Below are 24,998 nucleotides of genomic sequence, written 5' to 3'. Positions count from 1 at the left end.
CTGCACCCTCAGCAGATGCCGAGGGACGGGGGCTACTGTATAGTCCAGGCCCTGGGAGCTACTCTGCCCCATGGACTCGTGCTGTCTCCTGGGTCATGGGCCATCTGAGGAGAAGCCCCAAGTCACAGGTCAGGCCCTGCATGATGTGACGGGGATTCAGGCGGTGCAGCTGAGCCCTTCTCCCAGCCCCTTGGTGGAATGGCTCTGGTGCGGCTCGACTCCCGCCGATCCCCTTACACCTGCTCTCATCCCCCTGGACCCAGCCCACGGGCGCTAAGTGACTCCGCTGCCTGCTGTGGCGCTGGCCGATGGAGCAGGTGTCTGTACAGCGCCTGGCGCAACGGGGCCTGATCTCCACAGGGCAGGGTCTGTTTTTCACTGTGTGACTCTGCAGCACCTGGCATAACTGTTCCCCGATCTTTGAGGCCTCTGTGTCCTATTCATCCAGCTCATAACACAACCCATTGGTCTGAGCTGTGGGAGCGCAGTGTGTGCTCCATCCACAATGGTGTGAAGTTCGGTATTTCAGGATGTCCTGTCGTACCCACCAGGCAGCAGAAGGAATCCCTGGAGCTGGATGGATTTATCCTGGGTGCTCGGCGGGTGCTAGTTAGAGAGAATTCCTTGGGGCATCGCCCTGGCGTGGTTCTCTGCAATGCCACACAGCTACTCTGGCAGCGTCGCTGCTCAAACGTGACCAAAATCTGCCCCCTTCTGAGGAGAGTTCTTTGTTTGTACAAGCACATGTCTCGTGCTAATCAAAAATCTCCAGGGCGTGAAGGCACCCGGTCCCGCCTCTTTCCTAGGAAGCCCAGCCCATGCCCTGACCTTCCCCCAGGCTAGCAAACCTCATCCCCCTGGAGCAAAGGAGACTATATAAGTGCAGTTTGGCTGCCTGGGAAGGAACATTTCCAATCTGAGCATCCAGTGACTCCGAACTCTGACTGACGGCACGGCAGAACAGCATGGCAAATTTTGTCAGATTCCAGATGCACTCAGGAGATCCTGCGATATTCACTGGAGACAACTCATCTGTAAACAAGACATTTACTGTGTCCACAGTCGAGAGCATCACTGTGGTGGGGGACCCCTGGGTCTTCTTTGAATCTCCCTGTTATGGAGGCAAATTCGTAATCTACAAGGAAGGTACAGAGCAATCATTCCCCAGGGTGCTCAAAACCATCCAATCTGTGCGCAGGATCAAGGGGGGAATCGACAGCTCCCAAGTCATCTTGTATCCTTACCCTTTCTTCGAGGGCCAGTGGGAGTCATTTCAAAGTCAGAATCCTCAACTAACGAAAAAATATTTCTCTCTCAAAGTTGTTGAGGGAGCTGTGATCTTCTTCCAGAACGAAAACTACACAGGAGAGCAGACGATCCTGCTGAATGGAGACGAGGTGCAGAATTACACTGCTGTGAAGTTAACCTCCATTGGCAAATCAATGAAGACTGCCAGGGAAATGTGGCCGTAATGAAAACTGGTGAGAACGTTCCCCTGCCCTGCGCACAAAGGAACGGCTCCAGGTCCCCACCTGTTCCCTAGAAGAGGATCCACTCCCTGCCCTGGTGATGATTGGCGCTGATTGCAGACGTTCCCCTGCCTGACCCTGCGACCCCGTCCCTGAGCACACAATGAGCACCGACCCCTTGAGTGACAGGTGCAGAATCAGCCCAGCTGAGACGATGGGAGGAAGAAAGAACCTGTCCCAGCCACTGTCCCCGGCCCGCTGGACCCAGCACCCCAGAGCTGACCCATGGAGCAGGAGCCCCTCACCACTGCGGCACTGAGGTCCCTGCCTTTGCAGCCCCAGGGAAAGACATCGCCGGTGACATGCAGTTAGAGCCGTGGGCGAGAGCCCATCTCCCCACCGTCTGTCACCAAGGGGGCTGCAGACACCCCAGAAGGGCCAGGACAGTGACTCCGTGTCCATCAGAGCCTCCCCAGCCAGCTGCCTGACACACACCCTGCCCCAGCCTCTCCTGCCACTTCGCAACTATAAACATAATTTTCAAGTAGAATCTGCATCTAATTATTAATGAAAAAGACAGGGGAAAGGAAGGGGGGGTAACCTGTGTCTCAGTGAGGGGTGATTGGGGTCGGTGGCTGGAGGGGTCTCTGTCTCAGTGAGGGGTGATGGGGTGGGGTGGCTGGGGGGTCCGGTGTCTCAGTGAGGGGTGATTGGAGTGAAGTGGCTGGAGGGGGTCTATGTCTCAATGAGGGGTGATCGGGTGGGGGTTGCTCGGGGGCTCTTTGTGTCATTGAGGGGTGATCGGGGCAGGTGGTGAATCGTTCGACTTTGTGCCATTGAGGGGTGATAGCGGTGGGGGAGTCCTGGGGAGTCTGTGTCTCAGTGAGGGGTTATTGGGGTGAGCGGTGGCTGGGGGGGTGTCTGTTTTTCAGTGAGAGGTGGTCAGGGTGGGGGTTGTCTAGGAGGTCTGTGTCTCATTAATGGTGTGATTGGGGTGGGGGATCTATTTCTCAGTGAGGTATGATTGGAGTTGGGCTTGGCTCGGGGGGTCTTTGAGTAAGGGGTGATTGCGGTCTGGGTGGTTGTGGGGGTCTTTGTCTAAGTGAGTGGTGACGGAGGGGTCTGTGTGTCAGTGGAGGTGATTAGGGTGGGAGTGGCTGGGGGTCTGTGTCTCACTGAGGGGTGATTGGGGCGGGAGTGGCTGGGGGGGCTGTGTCTCAGTGAGGGGTGATCGGATGGGAGGTGGCTGGAGTGGTCTGTTTCTCAGTGAGGGGTGATTGGGGTGGGGGTGGCTGGGGGGGTCTGTGTCTCAATGAGGGGTGATTGGAGTGTTTGGTGATTGCGGGGATCTGTATCTCAGTGAGAGATGTTTGAGGTGGGTGGTGACGGGGGAGGGGGATTCTAGGGAGTCTGTTTCTCAGTGAGGGGTGATTGGGGTGGGGGTGGTTGTGGGGGTCTTTGTCTAAGTGAGTGGTGACAGAGGGGTCTGTGTCTCAGTGAGGGGTGATTGGGGTGAGCAGTGGCTGGGGGTGTCTGTGTCTCTGTGAAGGGAGATTGGAGTGGGGGTGGCTGGGGGGGTCTGTGTCTCAGTGAGGGGTGATTGGGGTGGGGTTGCTGGGGGGATCTGTGTCTCACTGAGGGGTGATTGGGGTCAGTGGCTGAGGGGGGTCGGTGTCTCAGTGAGGGGTGATTGGGGTGGGGGTGGTTGGGGGGGTCTGTGTTTCAGTGAGGGGTGATTGGGGTGGGGGTGGCTGGGGGGGTCTGTGTCTCAGTGAGGGGTGATTGGGGTGGGGATGGCTGGGGGGGTCTGTGTCTCAGTGAGGAGTGACTGGGGTTGTTGATGTTATGGAGTGTGGGGGAGTCAGGGCCCTGCACCCTCCCACTTCCTGCAATTCACCATGACTCTCAGCCAGCCAGTAAAACAGGTTTATTAGATAACAGGAACAGGGTCTAAGACAGAGCTTGTAGGTACAGAGAACAGGACCCCTCAGCCAGGTCCATCTTGCGGAGTGGGGAGCCCAGGCCCCGGTTCTGGGCCTCCCCCCGTCTCCCCAGCCAGCTACCAACCGACACCCCCTCCAGTCCCTCCTCTGTCCTTTGTCTCTTTCCCGGGCAAGGAGGCCACCTGATCTCTTTGTTCTCCAACATCTTTAGTTGGCACCTTGCAGGGGAGGGGCCCAGGCCATCAGTCGCCAGGAGACAGGGTGTCAGTCATTCTCTGAGCAGACAGCATCACACCTGCTCTCTAGGAATCTGCAACAATCACACACCTTATCCTACCACCTAGATACTTAAGAAATGCACAGAGGAAACTGAGGCACCCACACAGTATTCAGAGAAAACATTAAGACCATTCCCACTTCATCACATCTCTCCCCCCTTCGAGACTGAACTGAGCGTGGTCATTTTAGCCGGTTACCTGGGGAAGTTTGAACCCACCAACGTTCCCATGGATGCTCCAGCATCTCTCCCATTCCTTGGTGGGAGTTACACCAAGCCCTTCCAGTTTCATGCCCTTCCTTGGGTCAGGTGTGCTCGATGGCACTCGCAGGCCACATGTGGGAAGATTTGTGCGGCCTGAGCCCCTTTGCCAACCTAAAACCCCTGGGGTTCAAAGTGGGATCGGGTCTTCTCCCAGCGCTCCAGTTTGGAGGGCTTTGATTCGGGCTCTCTTGGTTAAGAGCCCCCATCTTGACCTTGGCCACCCTCTGACCAGGTGTCTCTGTCACCAGCAACTCGGCATCAGCCCCTTTCATTTGATGCAGCCACGTCAGAGGAGAGTGGTCAGTGTACACAGTAAAGCGCCACCCAAATAGATACGGCCGGAGCTTTTTCAGGGCTTGGCCCATGGCCAGGCATTTCTTCTCTATGGCTGCATAATTCTGCTCCTGGGGCAGCAGCTTCTTGCTCAGGTACCCGATGGGGTGTCTCTCCCCTTTAGCATCGGCCTGCATCAGCACCACTCCCAGCCCTGTGTCTGAGACGTCGGTGAACACTGTAAAGGTCTTGGCAAAGTCTGGGTTTATCAGATTTATCAGGCCCTGGATTAGAGCCTCCTTCAGCGCACAGAGAGCCCTCTGGCACTGCTCGGTCCAGACCACCTCATCTGACTTCTCCTTCTCACATAGCTCAGTGATGGGGGCAGCTAAAGTGGGGTACAAAGCCCTGGTAGTACCTCGCCATCCTGATAAAGGCCTGGACCTGCTTCTTAGTCTGGGGAATGGGCCAATCTCTGATCATCTCCACCTTGGCCGGCTCTGGGCTTGGGCAGCTGCTCCCCACCTTGTGTCCCAGGTACGACACCTCTGCCATCCCCACCTTACACTTCCAGCTTTTACCAGCAGTCCTGCCTCCTTGAGGCAGCCCAGCACTGTCTTCACCTGGGACACGTGTTCCTCACAGGTCTGGCTAAAGACACAGATATCGTCAATGTATGCCAGGGCCAAGTTATCCATCCCCCTCAGTAACCGATCCACCTGGCGCTGGGAGGTGGCCGACGCCCCCTTGAGGTCGAAAGGCAGGACCAGGAACTCAAAGAGCCCCAAAGGGGTGATGAAGGCAGATTTCAACCTGGCATTTGGATCCAAAGGCACCTGCCAGTCGCCCTTGGTGAGATCCATAGTAGAGAGGTAATGAGCCCCCCACAGCTGGTCTAGAATCTCCCCAGGCCTAGGCATGGGGTAGGCATCAGACATGGTGATGGCATTAAGCTTCTAATAGTCCCCACAGAACCAGATTGACCCATCTTTCTTGGGGACCAGCCCCATGGGTGAGGCCCATGGGGTGCTGAACAGCTGGATCACCTCTAAAGCCAGCATGTCCTGGACCTCTCTCTCAAGGCTCTGGGCTGTTTTCCCAGTGACTCTGAACAGGGGACACCTGATGGGCTCCCACCTCAGGGAAGAGATCCACCAGGGGGTCTTCCCCCTTCTCCTCCCAACCTTCCCTTTCCAGGTCCATGGGTCCCCTCACTCTCCTCCCATACAGCAGCTTGAAAGGGAAGAACCCTGTGGATTCCTGGGGCACTTCCCCATACCACAGGTGAGGCAGGTACTTGTCCTAGTCCTGCAGATGCTGATTCATAAAAGTCCTCAGCATCATCCTCAGGATCCCATCAAATCTCTCCACTAGCCTGTTGGACTGAGGGTGATATGCAGAGGCCCAGGTGGGCCAGACCCCACATTTCTCCCTCAAGCCCCAGAGCAGGGCTGACATGAAATTGGACCCCTGGTCTGTGAGGACCTCACTGGGGACCCCCACTCTGCTGAGAATGATCAGCAGCGCGTCTGTCACGGTGTCTGCCTCAGTAGGACAGAGCCACGGCCTCTGGGTAGCGGGTGGCGAAATCCATCACCACCAGGATGTATTTCTTCCCCGACCAGGTCGCCTTGCTGAGGGGCCCCACTATGTCCATAGCCACCTTCTGGAAAGGTTCCTCTATGATGGGCAGAGGTCTCAAGGGAGCTTCACCCTTATCCCAGGCCCTCTCCATCCTCTGGCAATGGTCTCAGGACCTGCAGTACTGCTGGACTGCGTCACAGACTCCTGGCCAGTAAAAGTTCTGCAGCGGCTGCTGCCTGGGGCGCTGAATCCCCTGGTGTCCTGAGAGAGGGACATCGTGGGCCAGGTACAATAACCTGCAGCAATACTTCTGGGGCACCACCATCTGCCTCCTGATTCCACACAGTTCTACTTCCCCTTGGGGAGCCCATTCCCGGTACAGGGAACTCTTCTCCCACAAGAATCTTTCTCTGCAGCCTTCCCCAAGAGGTGGGTCTGTGTCCAATTGAGAGGTGATTGGGGTGAGGAGTGTCTGGGAAAATTTTTTTGCCAGAAAATCTAAGAAAATGTAGATGTGATTCACATGACACTTATGAGGTGTGAATTTGTGCCTCCAAGAGACAGGGCAACATAGACATTTATTAGGTGGTTACTGACTTTTATTTAACAGCTACGACTCTTTTAGCTCAGGCAGTATACTTTACAGCCACCAACGTCTTCAGAGAATTGTAATTAGCTGCCAGATGAATTCAACTTGAATTCCATTTAAATGTGTTTTCATTTCAGATTGATGCAATATATTTTGTTAATCTAATCCCCACTGATAATGACCCATCCAAGGATGTCCCATTACAAGGTACCCGAGCATATAAAAGCATGAGTCTCTACTGCACGGGATAAAGAACCCAGCAGGTCTGTTAGCTCAAAGCAGACTCATAAGCACTATGTGGTCCATCCACCAGAGGGGGTCAGAGAGTCAGGCTGTGTGAACGGTGATTAGAGCAGTGGTTCTCAACCAGGGTATGGGTACCCCTGGGGGTACACAGAGATCTTCCAGGTGGTACATCAACTCATCTAGATATTTGCCTGGTTTTACAACAGGCTACACAAAAAGCACTAGCAAAGTCAGTACAAATTAAAATTTCATACAGACAATGACTAGTTTATTCTGTACACTGAAATGTAAGTACAATATTTATATTCCAAATGATTTATTTTATAATTATATGGTAAAAATGAGAAAGTCAGCAATTTTTCAGTACTAGTGTGATGGGACACTATTGTAGTTTTATGTCTGATTTTGTATGCAAGTCGTTTTTGAGTTAGATGAAACTTGGGGTAGGCAAGACAAATCAGACTCCTGGAAGAGATACAGTTGTCTGGAAAGGTTCAGAGCCACTGGATTAGAGACACTCTAGAGAACCCTTTGAAGCAGAAGTCTTCCTTGTGGTTGTTCCTATACACAGAGACTGCAATAATTACAGCGCCCATTAGGAGGCAATATTCATCTGCAGGGCTCAGGGTTGCCGATTCAGTTTTCTGCTCTAAGCAGGCCTTCCGATAGGGGGTGGGGGGAGGGGGCAATTGCCCAGGGGCCCAGGCGATTTAAAAGGGCCTGTGAGCCCCCAACCACTGCCACTGTACCAACGGCACTGGCCGGGAGCACCGGGTTTGTTAAATTGCTCAGGTGGGCCAAAGGGCTCCTAGGTGTGTGTGGGGTGGTACCGGCGGCAGTGAAGGCAGCTGGGTGGGCATGTGGAAGCCCTGGCTGTGTCGGAAGAGCGCCCATTGACTGTTTTGCCCTGGGGCCTGGAATTGCTATCAGCAGGCCTAGCTGTAATGATGCAGCATTGGATGCTATGGGACAAATTCAGCCTTTAATTCCTTTGAAGGCATAGGCTGAGAGCACATGACAGACAGCGTTGGGTGTTAGGGGTATAATTCAAACTGTTTTGTAGGAAGGCAATAAAGAGGGCAGCCTACAGCACTGATTGTCAGTGACGCTCCTTGTAACTGTGATTTACACCCACATCAAGGTCTATTTACCCTGCTAGAGTTTTTTTAAGTGGCCTTTGTATAACTAAGAAACAGGTCAGAAATTTCCAAACACGAGTGATTTTGGGTACCTCCATTTTAGGAAGCTCATATACAGCCACCTTCTGTCATGGGGCACCTGGCCCCTCTGCCCCTCTAGGAGCCTAATAGCCTTTGGCTCAGTAACAGGCAGGCTCTTAAGTGCCTAATGCACTTTGGAAAATGGGGCCTGGACTCCCAACACCCAGACCTAGCTACCTTTGAGGATCTGGGCCCTAAGTTACTCTACACAGCCCGTGGAAGCGAAGCTCCAAGCCAGGATCAGCAGACTTGGGGGTGCAGGGCTGGCAGTCTGAAACTAGCCGTGTAAACAAAGCTCTGAAACTGCAGTGCCGGCTGGAGTTTGGTCTCTGAAGGCTGGCGAGAGGGGTGGGGTTCGGAGCCTGAGCTCCCTCCAGATCCGCACACAGCTATTCCTAGAACAGTAGTGCGAGGCCGCAAGCCCACATCTGTCGGCCCAGGCTGGGAGTAGTTGCTAATTTTGTTGGGACGTATTCCTGGAGGTTTCATCACATGACACAATCATTAATTAACGATGACTCTTTAATTCCTGGAGACTCCCGGACAATCCTGGGGGGTTGGCAACCCTAGCTGGGAGGCTCACTGGCGCAGGCTGCAGAGAGGAACTAAGAACATCCAGCGTTCGGATAACGAGGACGTCTGAGAAATAATGAAGAGTTTGGGAAGGGATCGAAACCCTCCTGCTCAAGGGTAAGATCAACCTCTAACTAAATGTAAGCTTGGGAATGGTCCCACTACTGTGGGGAACTTTCCTGGCTTATACACTACCCCGGTGAAACGAGCGAGCGGAAGGATCTGAGTCCTCGCTCCCATGCCCTTTACCCAGAGACCTCTCTGCCCTTGAGGATTTCCCTTCCACTCTCCTGTCTGGCAGAGTCCTCGTAAACCCCGACCAGGCTGGGCCCAGGATTCCTTGTCGTGGTCACTTAGGGCAGGGACTGGGGTGTCCCCACTCCGGGGGGCTCTCTCTGCACTGGACACTTCCCTGACACACTGATCATTTCATACAGTTCAAAGCAAATATAATTTATTAAACAGCAAACAATCAATTTTAAAAAATAAGGAAAAAACGGGAAAGGTGAAAGGAAAATCCGTCACCCCGCTCCGTGGCACGGGGACATCACAACCAGCGTCTCTGAGATGTCAGGGACGTTCAGTCTGTTCCTCACACGTCCCAGGGCCCTGCCCAGGCCCTGGCTGTGCTGCAGGGATGCTGCGGGTCGGACACTTGCTCTGGTGGTGGCCACACGCCCTCCGACTGGTGGCAGTACCCTTCTTCCTAGCATCGCCCCTGCCCCGTCAGGGTTACGATCCGCCTCCAAGTCTGGCCTGCACAGCCTCTTGGCTGAGGTTTTCTCCCTGTGCTGGGCCCACTGCCCAGGTCCCCCTGGCTCTACCCAGCTGCTCACCACACCCAGCTCTGGACTGCTCCAGCCCCAGCACCAGCCCCAGCTCCACCGCTCTGCCTCAGCTCTGGCTCCACACGGCCTCAGCACGGCTGGTGCTGCTGCTCTGCCTTCAGCTCCCTGGGCTGCTTCTCTGGCCTCTCTGGCTCTGGTTGCTGCAGCTCTGCCCCCAGCACAGGTCTGCTCTGTGGGCTGCTGCTGTGACTCTGCTCCCAGCTCTGACCTGCTCCCTGGGCTGCTTGTCTGGCCCCTCTGGCCGGCCCGGTTCTGCTCCCCAACTCCGCTTCACACCCTGCTCTCTCCTTAGCTCGGCCCCACTCTGTCTGACCCAGCTCACACGGAGGACGGGACCCCCCTGGCCTCCTGACTCCCTGATGAGCCTGCCCGCCTTGTCCATCAGGCTGACCTGGAGCATTGGCCTCTCCCCATTGTTCCTGGGAACTGTCAGTCTCAGGGTCCTGATTTCCCATCGACCCCCCCCCCCCCTTCCTTTTGGTACTGGGAGCTAGCAGCCAAAACACCCCACTGAGTGTTAGTAGGAAGCGCCGGCCGGGGGCGCAGGGTCTGGGGGCTGCCCGGCAAACCGTGAAGCCGGTAGCGCTCGGGCAGCCCTTTCCGCGTGGCTGGGAGTGGGAGGGAGGAGGGGGCGGAGTTAGGGCGGGGAAGGGGCGGAGTTGGGCGGGGTGGGGAAATGGGCGGGGCCAGGGGCCGTGGATGGTCCTCTTTTTTTATTTGTTAGATATGGTAACCCTAGACAACAGTCCCCTTCCATAAAGGGAGTTAGGAGAAAACCTCCCCCCATGATGTTCCAACTTTGTCCACTAGGGGGAGCTTTGTGCCCTTTCTCCTAGAACTGCTGCGGATGGCCACTGCAGGAGACAGGATACCAGACTATGGCCCCATTGCTGTGTGAGAGGCAGGAGGGATACCAGGGCAGATTGTCCTGTAGGTCTGATCTGGTGTGGCAATTCTTATGTTCCTAAGTTCCTTAGGACAAGAAGCAATGGGCTTAAATTGCAGCAAGGGAGAAATAGGTTGGACATTAAGAAAAACTTCCTGATATCTTCGTGGACTGATGAAAATGAATATTATCAGCACCTATCTTGTCTTTCCCCTGTTGCAGAAATACCCAAATGGGGCAGGATCGGTGAGTATCAGCAGTTATCTTTCCACTATCAAGCACTGCCTCACTGCCCATTAACTGCCCACTCCTTTGCTGCCAAAGCCAGCTACGAAACTGTCCCTCCTGCCTCCCAGAATTTCAGCAATCGGGCTTGGTGCCAGGAATTAGGCAGCCCTGGGATGTATGAGTTTTGCTGAGGATGAGGAGTGGATGAGAATGTGGATGGGGCCAGAAGCACAGCTGGTGTCAATCAGTGTAATTCTGTTGAGTCAATGGGCTCTCAAGTAGGGGTCTTTATGTGTTACCATAATACAAATAACAAATGCCTCCCCTTCTGTCTTATTTTTTGCAGAACTCTGGGAACTTCAGTGGCAATATAGCAGGTAATAACAACAAAAGTGTTTAAGTATCAGAGATTCCCTCTGGATGTCATGTAGATGCACACACATCAGGTCAACCTGGTTTCATGTCTGGTTAAAAGTTTGCTAAGCAAGGCATATTTGCTGAGCTGTTACCATGTTGTGAAGGCAGTCTGGAAATATCACCTGCTCCAGGGGGCTTATGAACATCTCCCAGGGTTTATGGCAGGTTGAGTTCCTCTCCCACACTCCTCCAGGGCAGCTGTGAAGACTGCTATGAGAGGCTTTCAGGTATCACCCATAAGGCAGTGCTGCTGCAAGCTACATCACGAAGTGAACAAGCAGTAGGCTCCAGGGGTTATGGGAGTTTTCCTGCAACTACACAAAAAAGCCTTCTGAAATCACCCAGAATGCATTGCCCTCAGCAACTGTTCCAGAAACTCAGGAAATATTTTGCAGTCAAGGATGCCTTGGCTGACACTTTGCTATCAGAGTAAACCTGCATTGTACCTTAGCGTGGGAATATCACATGGCATTTTTCTTGCAGAATAACAATGGAGAGTCACTTATCCATGTGAGCATCTTGCTCCGAGGGTCTCTCGCCAGAGTTTAGCAGCTACAGTAGCAGGGAGGTGATATTAAGTCTGTCTATGGTACAGATGAGGCACCAGTGGAATCCTGACCACTTTCGGCGACAGGATACCAGACTTGAAGGGCCTATTGCTCTGTTCCAGCTCAGGGAGGAGGGGATGGATATCAGGGCAGATTAACTCATTGGTTTTATCTGGAGTGACGATTCTTATGCTCCTTGGGAGGTATTAGATTTTCTCACGATTATCTGTAGGTTTCCAGCAGTTGCTGAAAATGATGATGAGTCCAGATCCCCACCTGGTGTAAATGGTCCCTATCTTCATTGGAGTCAAAGGACCAGATCCCCAGCTGGTGTAAATCAGCCATAATTCTCTTGGAGTCAATGGGATTTCAAGTAGGGGCCTGTAGGCATTACCTTAATGCATATAATAAATACCCACCCTCTATCATCTTCTTGGAGGACTCTGGCAGCTTGAAGGTCACCAGCAAGCCTGGGTACTCACTTGGGTTGCTAGCCCACACTACCGTATCTGTGCTATTATAGATTAAAGCTAGCAAAGGTATGCCTCCTTGTGCTCCAATCACGCCTCCCAACTGCAGTGTAGACACACCCAGATGGACAAAGAGGGGAAATGAGCTCACAGGTCAGCTTCTCATTGGGGAAGAAATCAGTGGTCCAGAGTCTGGGTATCTTCATAGTGCCACGTGTATATTACACAGTATACACCAGCACCGGAACAGAGATGGCCACAAACAGCACACAGACAAACCCCTCTATCAGTAATCTCAGTCATCTCAAACACAAGTGCCCAGTTCCCAGGGAGCAGCTCTGTCCTAAGTACAGATTCTAGATAAGCAGATTGACACAGACCGCAAACTCCCCTGTAACAGCGCTCTCAGACGGTTTGGACTCAATGGAGCTACACCTATTTACACTACCTGGGGGTCTGGCCCCATTGACTCCAATTCAGCTCTGGTCCATTCACACCAGCTGGGGGGTCTGGCCCCATTGACTCCAATGCAGCTATGGTCCATTCACACCAGCTGTAGACGTGGCCCTGACAGAGCAGCTGAGCATTTCACCCTGAATTACCTCGCACACCTACCTAGTGTGTCTGTCACTACCCTCATGTCACAACCACAGAACAACAAAGAGCTTGTGAGGCTCCTCTTTGACTTTGATTCACAGCACATTTAACTTGTCACTGGAGGCAAATCCCTCTGTGATGGGACATCTCTCTGCCATCACCCCTGATGCAAGAGCACTCCTAGAAACCAGCCATGAGAACACCTCCTCTTGTTCATCTCTGGCAGCCATCCGCCTCGTGCTGATAAGAGCAGATAAGGGCAATTCAGCAGCCCAGTTGAGGAACAGTACGCATCTGTTCAGAGCCCTGAATGACAGAACATGCTCCCCATGCCAACTCGGGCACATAAAGGACAAGGGACACGTCGCCTTCCAGAGCTTGTGTGGGGAGGGGGGTGGGTACTGGCTCTTCAGAGATGGTGTTGTGTCAGAGAGAGTCCATGTCAGCCATCCCTTGGCGTGTGGAACCCAAACCACATCTCAATCTTAACTAGAGTGGTGCTACCAACCCACTGTTACGTAGTAGAGCCTCAGATATACTAAGGCCCCTTGACCTCTCTGCCAGTGTAAAGGGGACATTTAAAGTGACTGTAAAATGCAATCACTTTCAGTGGTTCGTGTCACTGAGAATCAACTTCTCTGGGCTCTGATATTAGGAGGCTGTAGATAAGGCAGAATCACCAGACTTGAGATTTGGGTTTCATTCCCATCTCTCCCACAGACTCCCTGTGCAACCTTGGCAAGTCACTGCCTCGCTCTGAGCCTCAGTTTCCCCCATTCTGCAAACTGGGGATAATAATCCTTCCCTTGGCCATGTACATTGTAAACCCTTTGGCAGCAGGGGTTGTCTCTCACGCAGTGTTTGTGCAGTGCCCAGCAGAATTATGGCAGGGTTGAGAGAACTGCGGAGTCCTGACTCCCATCCTCTTTAATAGCCTTTCAGACTGTTACAAAGTCCATCCGTCTGGCATGGAAGATACATGCCAACGCTTTCCCAACTTGGCCACTGATTTTGTCTGACTGGTTGTACCTGTCCCAGTTTAGGTCAGGATTTCACAGGTATTGATCTCTCACTGACTTCAGTGATGTAGCATTTGTTATAATTTATGTTAACCTAGCACCTAGAGACCCCAACTGAGATCAATGTCCCATTCTGCCGGGCACTGCACAGACACACAGCGAGAGACAGGCCCTGCCCCAGCTGAGATCTGGGCCCATTGTGCTGAGCACTGCGCAGACGTAACGCCGACAGACTACAGTCGTTGGTAGATGGGATCAAACCTGGGACCTCTAGAGCTAAATGCATGAGCCTCTACACCACATGGCTCTTAGCTAAGGCTGTAGAGCAGACTCATTAATCTCTAACTGGTCTTGGTGCCACTAGAGAGGACAGAGCACCACACCTAGGAGGTGTCTGGGTTACACAGACACAAAGCGAGAGACTGTCCCTGCCACAAAAAGCTTGCCATCTGATACGGCAAAACAGACAGAGGGCAGAAGGTGAAAGAGAGAAGCTGGCTTGCCCCAGATCATCCAGCGGATCAGAACCTGAGCTAGAAATTAAACCCAGGTCTCCTGACTCCAGGAACTTGGTTGGTCCTCTAGATTACTGGTATTCCGATAATAACAACCGGCTCAGGGCTAGATCATAGCCTGGAAGGATCAGCCTAGCTCTGCTGACTTCACAAGAGGTATGGCCATCTACCCAAGCTGGGATCTGTCCCATTGAGTCCAGTGGAGCAATGGGCAATTTACATGAACTGGGGATCTGGCCCCATTGACTCCACCAGTGTGACAGCCCATGTAGATGAGCTGGGGATTGGGCCCCAATGACTCCAATGGAGCTGTAGCTGATTCACACCAGCTGGGGATCACGCTGCCTGACCTCACACACCTGTCTGGAAAGACAAAGACTCTTCCTGTTGGGTCCCTCTCGGTCCACTTGTCACAATCAGGAAACAACCTAAGAGCAACAAAGAGCTTGTGAGGCTCCGCTTTGACTTTCCCTCATGGGACATTTAACTTGTCACCGGAGGCAAATCCCTCTGTGAGGTGACATCTCCCTGCCATCTTCACTGATGCAAGAATTCTTCCAAGAAACCAGCCATCAAGAACGTCTCCTCTTGTTCATCTCTGGCAGCCAGACATCTCCTGCTGATAAGAGCAGATAAGGGCTTTGGATTGTTCTTCCTGATCTTCAGAACAAGTCAGCAACCCAGTTGAGGAACAATATGCATCTGTTCAGATCCCTGAATGACAGAACATGCTCCTCATGCCAACTCAGGCACACAAATGACAAGGGACACGTCGTCTTCCAGAGCTTGTGTTGGGTGGGAGTGGGCTCTGTCTCTTCAGAGACAGTGTTGTGTCAGAGAAAGTCTATGTCAGCCATCCCTACCGAATCCAATTCACATCTCAATATTAACTAGATTGTTGCTACCAACCCATTCAAATGTAGGCTATAACATGCCTAGTATAATTATGGTAGGTGTAGGGAGCCAGGGTGGCTTCCCTCCGAACCTGAGGGTAAAGTGCCTTTCCCTCAGCCTGAGTGGGCGGGGCCAGCCCAAGCTCGCTCCACCCCCCGGAAGGGGAGGGGTGGAACAGGAAGTATAAAGGGCGGGGCCCTTAGCTCAGTCGGGGCAGCACCAGGGAGGGAGGCAGACACAGACCGTGGGCTGCTCCCTTCAGAGCCTGCTGCCACACCAGGGGAGGCCCTGGACCTGTGGAAACCTCACCTGGAGGACGGACTGGGGCTGCCAGGACTGCCCGCTGCCGAGTACCCAGAGGAACTGGAGGAGTCGGAGGGGGAGCGGGAGCTGCCAGCAGCCGAGTACCCAGAGGAGCTGGAGGAGCCTGAGCCTGAGGGGGAGCCGGAGCTGCCAGCAGCAGACTACCCCGACGCACTCACGGGACCAGAGGGATTCGGGCGAGCAATCGGGTAGGAAGTAGCCCAGGGACAGAGCTGCACAGTGGTGAGTCTATGTAGCGGGACAACCCCGCTGACCCAGTGGTGGGACCCTCGTTCTGCCACTGTCAGGGCCCTGGGCTGGAGCGCAGTGGTGTAGGGTGGGCCTGCGCTCCCCTACCCGGCAGAGCCACGCCGGGACCTTAGCCGGCGCTCCCCTACCCGGCAGAGCCACGCCGGGACCTTAGCCGGCGCTCCCCTACCCGGCAGAGCCACGCCGGGACCTTAGCCGGCGCTCCCCTGCCTGAGGGGCGCGCTACTGACCTTAGCCGGCGCTCCCCTGCCTGAGGGGCGCGCTACTGACCTTTGCCGGCGCTCCCCTGCCTGAGGGGCGCGCTACTGACTTTAACCGGCGCTCCCCTGCCTGAGGGGTGCGCTACTGACTTTAGCCGGCGCTCCCCTGCCTGAGGGGCGCGCTACTGACTTTAGCTGGCGCTCCCCTGCCTGAGGGGCGCGCTACTGACTTTAGCCGGCGCTCCCCTGCCTGAGGGGCGCGCTACTGACCTTTGCCGGCGCTCCCCTGCCTGAGGGGCGCGCTACTGACCTTTGCCGGCGCTCCCCTGCCTGAGGGGCGCGCTACTGACTTTAGCCGGCGCTCCCCTGCCTGAGGGGCGCGCTACTGACTTTAGCCGGCGCTCCCCTGCCTGAGGGGCGCGCTACTGACTTTAGCCGGCGCTCCCCTGCCTGAGGGGCGCGCTACTGACCTTTGCCGGTGCTCCCCTGCCTGAGGGGCGCGCTACTGACTTTAGCCGGCGCTCCCCTGCCTGAGGGGCGCGCTACTGACTTTAGCCGGCGCTCCCCTGCCTGAAGGGGCGCGCTACTGACCTTTGCCGGCGCTCCCCTGCCTGAGGGGTGTGCTACTGACTCTCGCTGGCGGCCGCCCCGCCGCTAATTCCCCGCTGACGGAGGCGTGACCCAGGCCGGCCAGTGACCTCATAGCTCCCCACCGCCCCCTAGCGGGTAGGTGGGCCAACGCCGATCACAGTAGGGATGAGAGAACTCAGAAGTCCTGACTCCCATCCCCTTTAATAGTCTTGATGAGTCTTCCAGAGTCCAGTCCTCTTGCTTGGAAGATAAAGGGCAATTACGTTCCCAAGTTGGCCACAGATTTTGGCTGACTTTGTTTAGGGTGACCAGACAGCAAATGTGAAAAATCAGGACAGGGGGTGGGTGGAATAGGACCCTATATAACAAAAAGACCCCAAAATCAGAACTGTCCCTATAAAATCGGGACATCCAGTCATCCTAAATCTGTTTCAGTGGTTGTCAACCTGCAGGCGGTCCAATTAGCACGCAGTAGGGTCCGCGGTCCCGCCTGCCCTGCCGTGCGGTGGGATCCGGGGTCCGCTCCTGACCCCGGTATGTGGAGGAGTCTCTGGGTGGGGGGCACTGGGCGGTCTGTGGGGAGGTTGGGGGAGTGCTGTGGTTATAATAATATATGGAGATATACCAATCTCATAGAACTGGAAGGGACCTAGAAAGGTCATCAAGTCCAGCCCCCTGCTTTCACTAGCGGGACCAAGTACTGATTTTACCCCAGATCCCTAAGTGGCCCCCTCAAGGATTGAACTCACAACCCTGGGTTTAGCAGGCCAATGCCCAAACTACTGAATTATCCCTCCCCCCTAAAGGTTTTCAACCTGTGACCCAGGTAACACATTGAATATGTGCCCCACACTGATAAATAGGTTGAGAACCACTGCCCTGTTTGAAGCCGTCCCCACTTGGGCCAGGTTTTCAGAGTTGCTGATCTCTCACAGACTTCCCTGCTGTAGGTTTTTGTCATAATTTCTATTAACCTGGCACTGACAGGACGTGACCGAGGTCAGGGTCCATTGTGCCAGGTGCTGCACAGACACACAGTAAGACACAGTCTCTGCCCCAGCTGAGATCAGGGCCCCGTTGTGCTAGTGCTGCATACACTGCGAGAGACAGTCCCTGCCACAAAAAGCTACCATCTAATAAGAGAAAACAGACAGAGTGCAGGCATTCAAAGAGAGAACTGACTTGCCCCAGATCATCCAGCAAGTCAGTGCTGAGCTGAGAATTTAACCCAGGTCTCCTGACTCCCAGACTAGTGCGGACTCTGCCACCCTGAACTTGGTTGGGACCTCTAAGCATTACTGTCACTCAGATAATAACAATAACAGGCTCAGGGCTAGATCGTGCACTGGCAACAATCAGCGTAGCCCTGCTGACTTCAGTGGAGGTATGGCCCCTCTACACAAGCTGGGCTCTGCCCCATGGAAGCCTGTGGGGAACGGCCAATTTACATGAGCTGAGGAACTGGTCCCAGTGTCTCCAATAGAGCTTCGGTGGTTTACCCTGGAGGAAGATCTGTCCCATTGGCTTCCATGGAACAATTTACACCAGACTTGGCCCCTGGTGCCTTCCTTGGTGTTACAATCTGGTACAGGGCATAACATAAATTAAGCTTATTATGAACCATGTTCCCTGCCTGTTACCCAGCCTTCAAGTGGGAGTAAAAGGTGCAGATAAAGCACAATTTGACCTGTCCTCTGACACTAAGATGAGTCCACTCAAGACACGTCATAGAGGAGAATAATACAATTCATTCTTCAGCCTGAAGTTGGCTCCCAGCCTTTGGAAGCAGGGAGTTGATTCCATATGGTGGAGTTTAGTGATAAATGAAATCTCTGACCTTTCCTGATTGATAAAGGCGATTGGTCTCCTCGATAATGCGGGTATTGAGTTTGGGCAATCAAGCTTGTAATGTCAGATACGACACACTGTATAAATACAGCTGCTAAACCCGGCAGCCAGCAGGACCTGGAAGAACCAAACAGAATCCAAGATGAAGCTCCAGATCGTGGCTGCCGCTCTCCTCCTCTCCATCCTTTGCCCAAAGGAAAGCAGCGCGCTACCGCGCCAACGGGTAAGCATCCAAACACTGCTAGTTTTCATTGCCATTGGCAGTGGCGTAGCTGGAACTAGACCCGAGCTCTCCTGCCTCCTTATCCAGTGACGTGTCCCCTCAAAAACACTGTGTCCTATACTGCAGAACTGCTCCCTGAGCTTTTGGAAATCTCCTCCCAATCTAAGTGAGAGGCCAGGAAAGACTCTCAGCTCTTCTCCGGAAGAGAGAGAAGATTAAATAAAAGAGCTTCAAAATTCTGCTTTTTCTTCTAGTTTTAAAAATAGCCCGTGATGTTTTTTTTTTTATTATTATTTTTCAACTGAAAATAAAACCAATAGAATTTTTGGTTTTCAAAAAACACCGTGGTTCAATATTTGAGGGTTTCACTAAAAATATACTGTGGTGGAAAACCAAAATCACCAACATTTCCCCTCATAATGTTCAGATTCTAAATTTTCATCTAAATGATTTTTTTTCTGCAAAAGCTCAAACTATGGTTGAAAAAAACACTTCTCAGCTGAAAAATTAGGAAGAGAAAAATTCAACCAGTGCTAGTTAACCAAAAATTATTTTTTGCTCAAAATGAAAATTTTAATGGAAAAATGTGTTTCTTACCCTATTTTCTGTTTTTTCATCCAAAAGAATTAAAACCAAACAATGGGGAAAGTTTTGCTTTTTGATTCCCAGACTCCATTTCCTTCGCCTCCCCCTTTAGTGGAAAAGCAAAGGAGGGGATATTTTCAGTTTATCATTCAGTTTCAATCAATTTTGTAAAAATGTTGAAACCCACATATTTTAAAATTTCCCAAAATACGCATCATTTTTCAAACAGTTCTGGAAAAAAAGAAATGGGGTGGTAATCATAAATGAAAAAACTGAAAAACTTTTCCCTTTCTGATTTTCTCCAAACAATGAAAAAAATGTGAAAACAAATCAACAAATTTTTCACAAAAATTAATTTGGAAAAATTTCAACCCCCTCAATCCTTATCCAGATGAGTCAGACTCAGTAAGGAAGCTCCCAAATTCTGGAGGTTAATCCCAGCACTCAGAACAAACAGTAGTGGGGAGATTTCCAACTGCAGACCTGTCTTGGGCCATGTCTACACTACAGACATCTACTACCATAGCTATGTTGCTGCGGGGTGTGAAGATGTTTGGTCCCCGGCTGACATGGCTGTGCAAGCAAAAGCCACTAGTGTAGACACAGTTATAGCAGCAAAACTGTGCTGTTGCTTGCATAGCTTATTTTGCTCAGGGGGGACTAGAATAAGCTGCAGCGATAACAGTGCACCAGGATAGCTGTACTGAAAAGGTGCTCCTAGCATAGCCGTGGTGTGGTTCAGCTATGGACAATGTGAGGGAATCCGTTACATGTTGATGGTATTGGAGAAAGCGCAGGATGAAGTAACACACAGCAATTTTCTTGCAGGCTTCTGGGAGCGTATCTGGAAGAGTCCCAGTGGTGAGTATCCAAAGTTGCTTTGCTGTCAGGCTGTCTCACTTCTTATATTATCACAGAACCTCTTCTCAAGCCCCAACTATGAGCGCAGTGGTCAGCCGGAAAAGCCCAGACAGATGTGGAAGTATTAAGGCAAAAGACAGAGCAATGGGCTTCTAAATCCCCTGGGGGGAGTCACAGTTAGTCCAGGTGTTCTTTGCAGAGTTCTGGGACTCTGGATGAATGTATCATAGAATCATAGAATATCAGGGTTGGAAGGGACCGTATCAAAAGCTTTGCTAAAATCAAGGAATAAGAAAGTGCAGGATCAAGTAACTCAGAGCAATTTCCTTGCAGGCTTCTGGGAGCTTATCTGGAAGCTTATCTGGAAGAGTACCAAGGGTGAGTATTCAAAGTTGCTTTGCTGTCAGGCTGTCTCACTTCTTATATTATTGTAGAACCTCTTCTCAAGCCCCAAATATGAGCGCAGTGGTCAGCCGGAAAAGCCCAAACAGATGTGAAAGGATTAAGGCAAAAGACAGAGCAATGGGCTTCTAAATCCCAGAGGCGGGTGTCAGAGTTAATCCAGGTGTTCTTTGCAGTGTCAGTTCTCCCATTATCCCAATAGCCGGTTTGTTGGTTCTCTGTGGGCTCGGTTCTTTACCGCCATGATAAGAACCACTTCTCAGTCAGTCAGACACACTGGCAGCTGTGATTCACTGGGAATCCTCTCATTCTGCACATCTGGAGTGGGGATAATAGCATCACCACAGACAATCATAGACATGGTCTCAACTACACTAGGGGGCAGCTCCCCAGCAGATGTAAATCGGCCTCACGCCACTGAAGTCAATAGAGAAATGCCAGTTTACTCCAGAATAGAATTTAGCCCATTTGAAAAAAGGGGTTTCCTCACATAGAAACCAGTGAACCATTACAAACATTGAATCTATCTCCCCTTGTAAGTATTCTCACACTTCTTATCAAACTGCCTGTATTGGGCTAGCTTGATTATCACTTCAAAAGTTTTTTTTCTCTTAATTAATTGGCCTCTCAGAGTTGGTAAGACAACTCCCACCTGTTTATGCTCTCTGTATGTGTGTATATATATCTCCTCAATATATGTTCCATTCTATATGCATCCGAAGAAGTGGGCTGTAGCCCACGAAAGCTTATGCTCTAATAAATTTGTTAGTCTCTAAGGTGCCACAAGTACTCCTGTTCTTCTTTTAGTGAAGCATATGGGGATCTAGGAAATATTTCAATAGGAGGGAGGGCGGAAATCGACCAGGGAGCCGGGAAATTTCCCATGCCAGGAGTTGCCTGGCTGAGCCACTGCCATGAAAGTAGTGTGATTTCAACAATAGCGGAGAAAGAGCAGCACTAAATAACTCCTGCCTTTGCCTGCCTAGCGGTTTGGGGGCATGTTGAGCCCTGCTCGTAGTGCTCTGCAAAGACAGTTGACTCTGAGAGTCTGAAAAGTGATTCTGGTGCATTTAACAATGACCTATCAGACTAACTGAAGGAAGGCAAAGAGAAGAAAGGAAGGCACAGAGAGGGGAAGTGACTCACCTAAAGTCACAGAGAAAGTCAGCAGCAGAGCCCAGAACAGATCCCCGAGCTCTTGTCTCCCTCCCCAGCTCCCTTTGTACAAGACCACACTGGCTCCCATTTCCCAACCAGCAGCCGTTTGAGTCCAGTTCCTTTCAGGACATCAGCAGCAATTAACTCCCAGCAATTTCCTTGCAGGGCTCTGGGAGACTAGCTAGAAGCCTTCTTGGGGTGAGTAATCACATTTGCTTTGTTGTCAGGCTGTTTTATATTATCCCAGCACCTTTTAGCAAGCCCAAACCCAAAGGAAGTGTCAGTTGGAATAACCTGAACAGACGTGTAAGGATTGGGAGAAAAAACAGAGCAATGGGTTTCTAAATCCCAAAGGGGTTAATGCAGGAGTTAATCCAGAAGTTTTTTGCAGTTTCATTTCCCCTCCAATACTAGTTGCTGGTGTGTTCCATCTCCGTGGGCCTGTTCTTTAGAACCATCTGAAGAATCACTTGCCACTTTGCAGGGGCATGCGTGGGAATTTAAATTTGACCCCTTTTTGGGGGGGGCACAGAAGCTCACTCTCCTCCCTCCCCCACCCGGCCCTGGGAGGATCTCGCTGTCCCCACTTCCTCCCCCCGGCCCCAGCCCTGGTCCCGGCAGGAATTTGATATTCCCTGCCTCCGCGGCATTCGGCTGACACGGCTGTGCTGGCAAAAGCCCCTTGTCTAGACACAGTCATAGCAGCAAAACGGCACTTTTCCCTGTAGAGATTAATTAGCTCAGAATGCGCTAGTATAACCTACACCCACAAAAGTGCACTGGTACACTGGGATAGCTGTACTGACAAGGTGCTGCTGGTGTGGACATGGTGTGGTGAAGCTATGGACAATGGGAGGGAAATAGCTCTAGTTTGATGATACTGGAGAAAGCGTAGGATCAGCTAACTCCCAGCTTTTTCCTTACAGGTTGCAGAGGACGTAGCTGAGAGCCTTCCTGTGGTGAGTATTCCAAATCTGATTTGCTGTCAGGCTGTTTTCTGTTCTCACAGTGGTTCTTAGCAAGCCTGAACCCTGAGCCAGTGGTCAGTTGGAATAGCCTGGACAGATGTGCCAGGAAGGACTGGGGCAAAAGACAAAGCAATGGGAGTCTAAATTCCAAAGTGTGTGTCAGAATCAATCCAGATATTCTTTTCAGTGTCAATTCTTCTATTATACAAGTAGCCATTTTGTGGGGATTCGGTGGGACCTGTTCTTAATACCCATGTTAAGAACCACTGCCTAGTAGGATCGTACACACTGGGAGCTGTGATTGGCTGCAAATGCTGTCATTCTGCACATCTGGAGTAGGGATAATAGCATCCCCATGGACAATCGTAGACATGGTCTCAACTACACCAGAGAGCTGCTCCCCAGCAGATGTAAATTGGCCTCGCGCCACTGAAATCAATAGAGAAATGCCAGTTTACATTAGAATAGAATTTAGCCCATTTGAAAAAGGGGTTTTTTCACATGCAAGCCAGTGAAGCACGTGGGGATCTAGGAAATATTTCAATAGAAGGGAGGGTGGAAATCGACCAGGAAGCTGGGAAATTTCCCACCCCAGGAGCTGCTTGGCTCAGTCACTGCCACAAAACCAGCATCATTTCAGTGATATCGGAGAAAGAGCAGCACTAAATAACTCCTGCCTTTGTCTCGCTAGCGGTTTGGGGGCATGTTGAGCCCTGCCTGCTCTGTCCATAGATACTCCAGAGGCAGTTGACTCTGAGAGTCTTTAAAGTGATTCTGGTGCATTTAACAGTGACCAATCAGACTAACTGAAGGAAGGCAAAGAGAAGAAGAAAGAAAGGCACAAAAAAGGGAAGCGACTCAGCTAAAGTCACCAGGAAAGTCAGCAGCAGAGCCCAGAATAGGTCCCAGAGCGCTTGTCTCCCAGCCCATTGGTTTGAGCATTGGCTTGCTAAAGTCAGGGTTTGTAAGTTTGATCCTTGAGAGAACCACCCAGAGATCTGGGGCAAACTCAGTACTTGGTCCTGCTAGTGAAGGCAGGGGGCTGGACTTGATGATCCTTCAAGGTCCCTTCCTGTTCGATGAGATAGATACATCTCATATACATACATTGAACCAGACCACACTGGCTCCCATTTCCCAACCAGCAGCTCATAGACTCATAGACCTTAAGGTCAGAAGGGACCAGTATGATCATCTAGTCACAGGCGGACGGGGTCCCCGTCCCTCTCTGAGATTCAGGTCGGCTCCCCGTCCCTCAGAGCCCACAAAGAGTGGGGACCATCCCAGACCCCGCAGGGTCACATGGAGCAGAGGGGTTAGCGGTTAGTACCGTGCTCTAGGCTGTCTCAGAGAGAAAAGAGGGGAGCCACTTAACAGCCACTTCATCTACCCTGGAGAGAAACCAACTTCACGCCAACAGACCATGGGGGACAAAGGTATTGCTGGCAGGGAGTGGGTCCAATGCCAGCTCTGCTCATCGCCAGAAGCTCTGTGATCGGCGAGGTCAGTGGGGTCTCCCTGCCCTGCCCAGGTGTGAGGTCAGATGGATGGGGACAAAGGGCAGCAGAGGCTGGAGCTTCCCATAGCCAGCGTGCTGCAGCTTTCAGATCCCGCAGCCCAAGAGAGGCCGGCACAGACCAGGCTGCAGGGACCAGGTCATTGGAATCCAGGACGAGTTTCTGGAGACTGGGTCTAGCCATTGCTCAATGGTGGGTGCCAGGGCCAGGTGCTCACGGTGCCTCTTGCTCTTGCCCTAACGCTCTTCCTCAGCACTGCCGATGCCGGGCGCCAGCCCAGCCCCCTACCAGCACTGCAGGGTCCAAACGTATCCCTGGCACTGCCAGTGCCTGACTCTCCTGGTGTCTAACCCCAGCTGTGATCAGGAGCAGGCCCGGCTGCCAGAGCTGTGTGGGGAACAGTAATTCCAATGCCGGGAGGAGTCGCTAGCTCTAAACCCGGCTTGGTTCCCGTTTGGGACAGAACCTGAAATTGCTGAAATTTGCCATGAGAGGGAAGGTCGTGGCAGCCCCTAGAGCCCAGAGCTCTCAGGGGGGTAGGAGCGAAATCCCTCGGCACATTACACAGCTCGGTGCTGTCCCTCCCTCTCGCTCAGTTCCAGGGAACTCTGCAGGTGACTCAGCAGGTGACCAGCATGCTCCTCCTCTGCAGCCCCCGAGCTCGACGTGCTCTGAGCAGGGCTGTCCCTGCCCCTGCCCCTGTTGGCTGCCCGCTGCATGGCAGGGAAGGGCAGTGGGGAGTTGTGGTGACCCGTTGCTTGCTGCCCGGGGGAGCCGTGGGAGTCCCAGGGAGAGCTGGATGGGAGCTGGGCCTGAGCCAGGGGATGGGTACCATGTGGCACATGGACCCGCGACCTTTCTGCAGCAATATCGTTGGCTGTCAGCCTAGGGAGGTCGGACCCCCGCTGGGCTGGCTCACAGGGTCCCTACCTGGGGCCCCACCAGGGGATCGTAACCCCCCGGCCTCCTCCTCAGAGCTGCTGAGAGAACCTTGAAAGTTTGAGCGGAGCATGAACTGAGGCCTCCATCTGCAGCCGGCCTGCAGCAATAGCTCCACTAGGCCGCGCCCATGGATCTCAGCCTGGCTGCGGGCTCTGCCAGTCTTTGCTCTGTGGGTTGGGTTTTTTTCAGCCCTTTCCCCCAACAGCACCATTCCCTGCCGACAAAAACCTGCCAGGACACTGGGGTCGTTAGCCGCCCAGTCTGCAGGTC

The 24,998-nt window shown here is 52.6% G+C and overlaps 3 long non-coding RNA genes across 3 annotated transcripts in view; all 3 read left to right on the top strand.

Moving 5' to 3' along the window:
• LOC135976848 (uncharacterized) overlaps positions 1-24,998 on the top strand; it is a 1,653,704-nt gene that overhangs the window by 1,344,998 nt on the left and 283,708 nt on the right. The gene's annotated exons all lie outside the window — the stretch shown is intronic.
• On the top strand, positions 744-2,019 carry LOC135976707 (uncharacterized). The gene is made up of 2 exons (XR_010594018.1): positions 744-1,146; positions 1,321-2,019. It is a non-coding gene; the product is annotated as an uncharacterized LOC135976707 (long non-coding RNA).
• LOC135976777 (uncharacterized) lies at positions 14,907-20,120 on the top strand. Its single transcript, XR_010594064.1, has 4 exons — positions 14,907-15,406; positions 18,180-18,295; positions 19,709-19,741; positions 20,075-20,120. It is a non-coding gene; the product is annotated as an uncharacterized LOC135976777 (long non-coding RNA).

The sequence above is a fragment of the Chrysemys picta genome, chromosome 20 (assembly GCF_011386835.1).
Source record: "Chrysemys picta bellii isolate R12L10 chromosome 20, ASM1138683v2, whole genome shotgun sequence".
Classification (NCBI taxonomy): Eukaryota; Metazoa; Chordata; order Testudines; family Emydidae; genus Chrysemys; species Chrysemys picta.
This window is presented reverse-complemented; position numbering and strand designations above follow the sequence as displayed.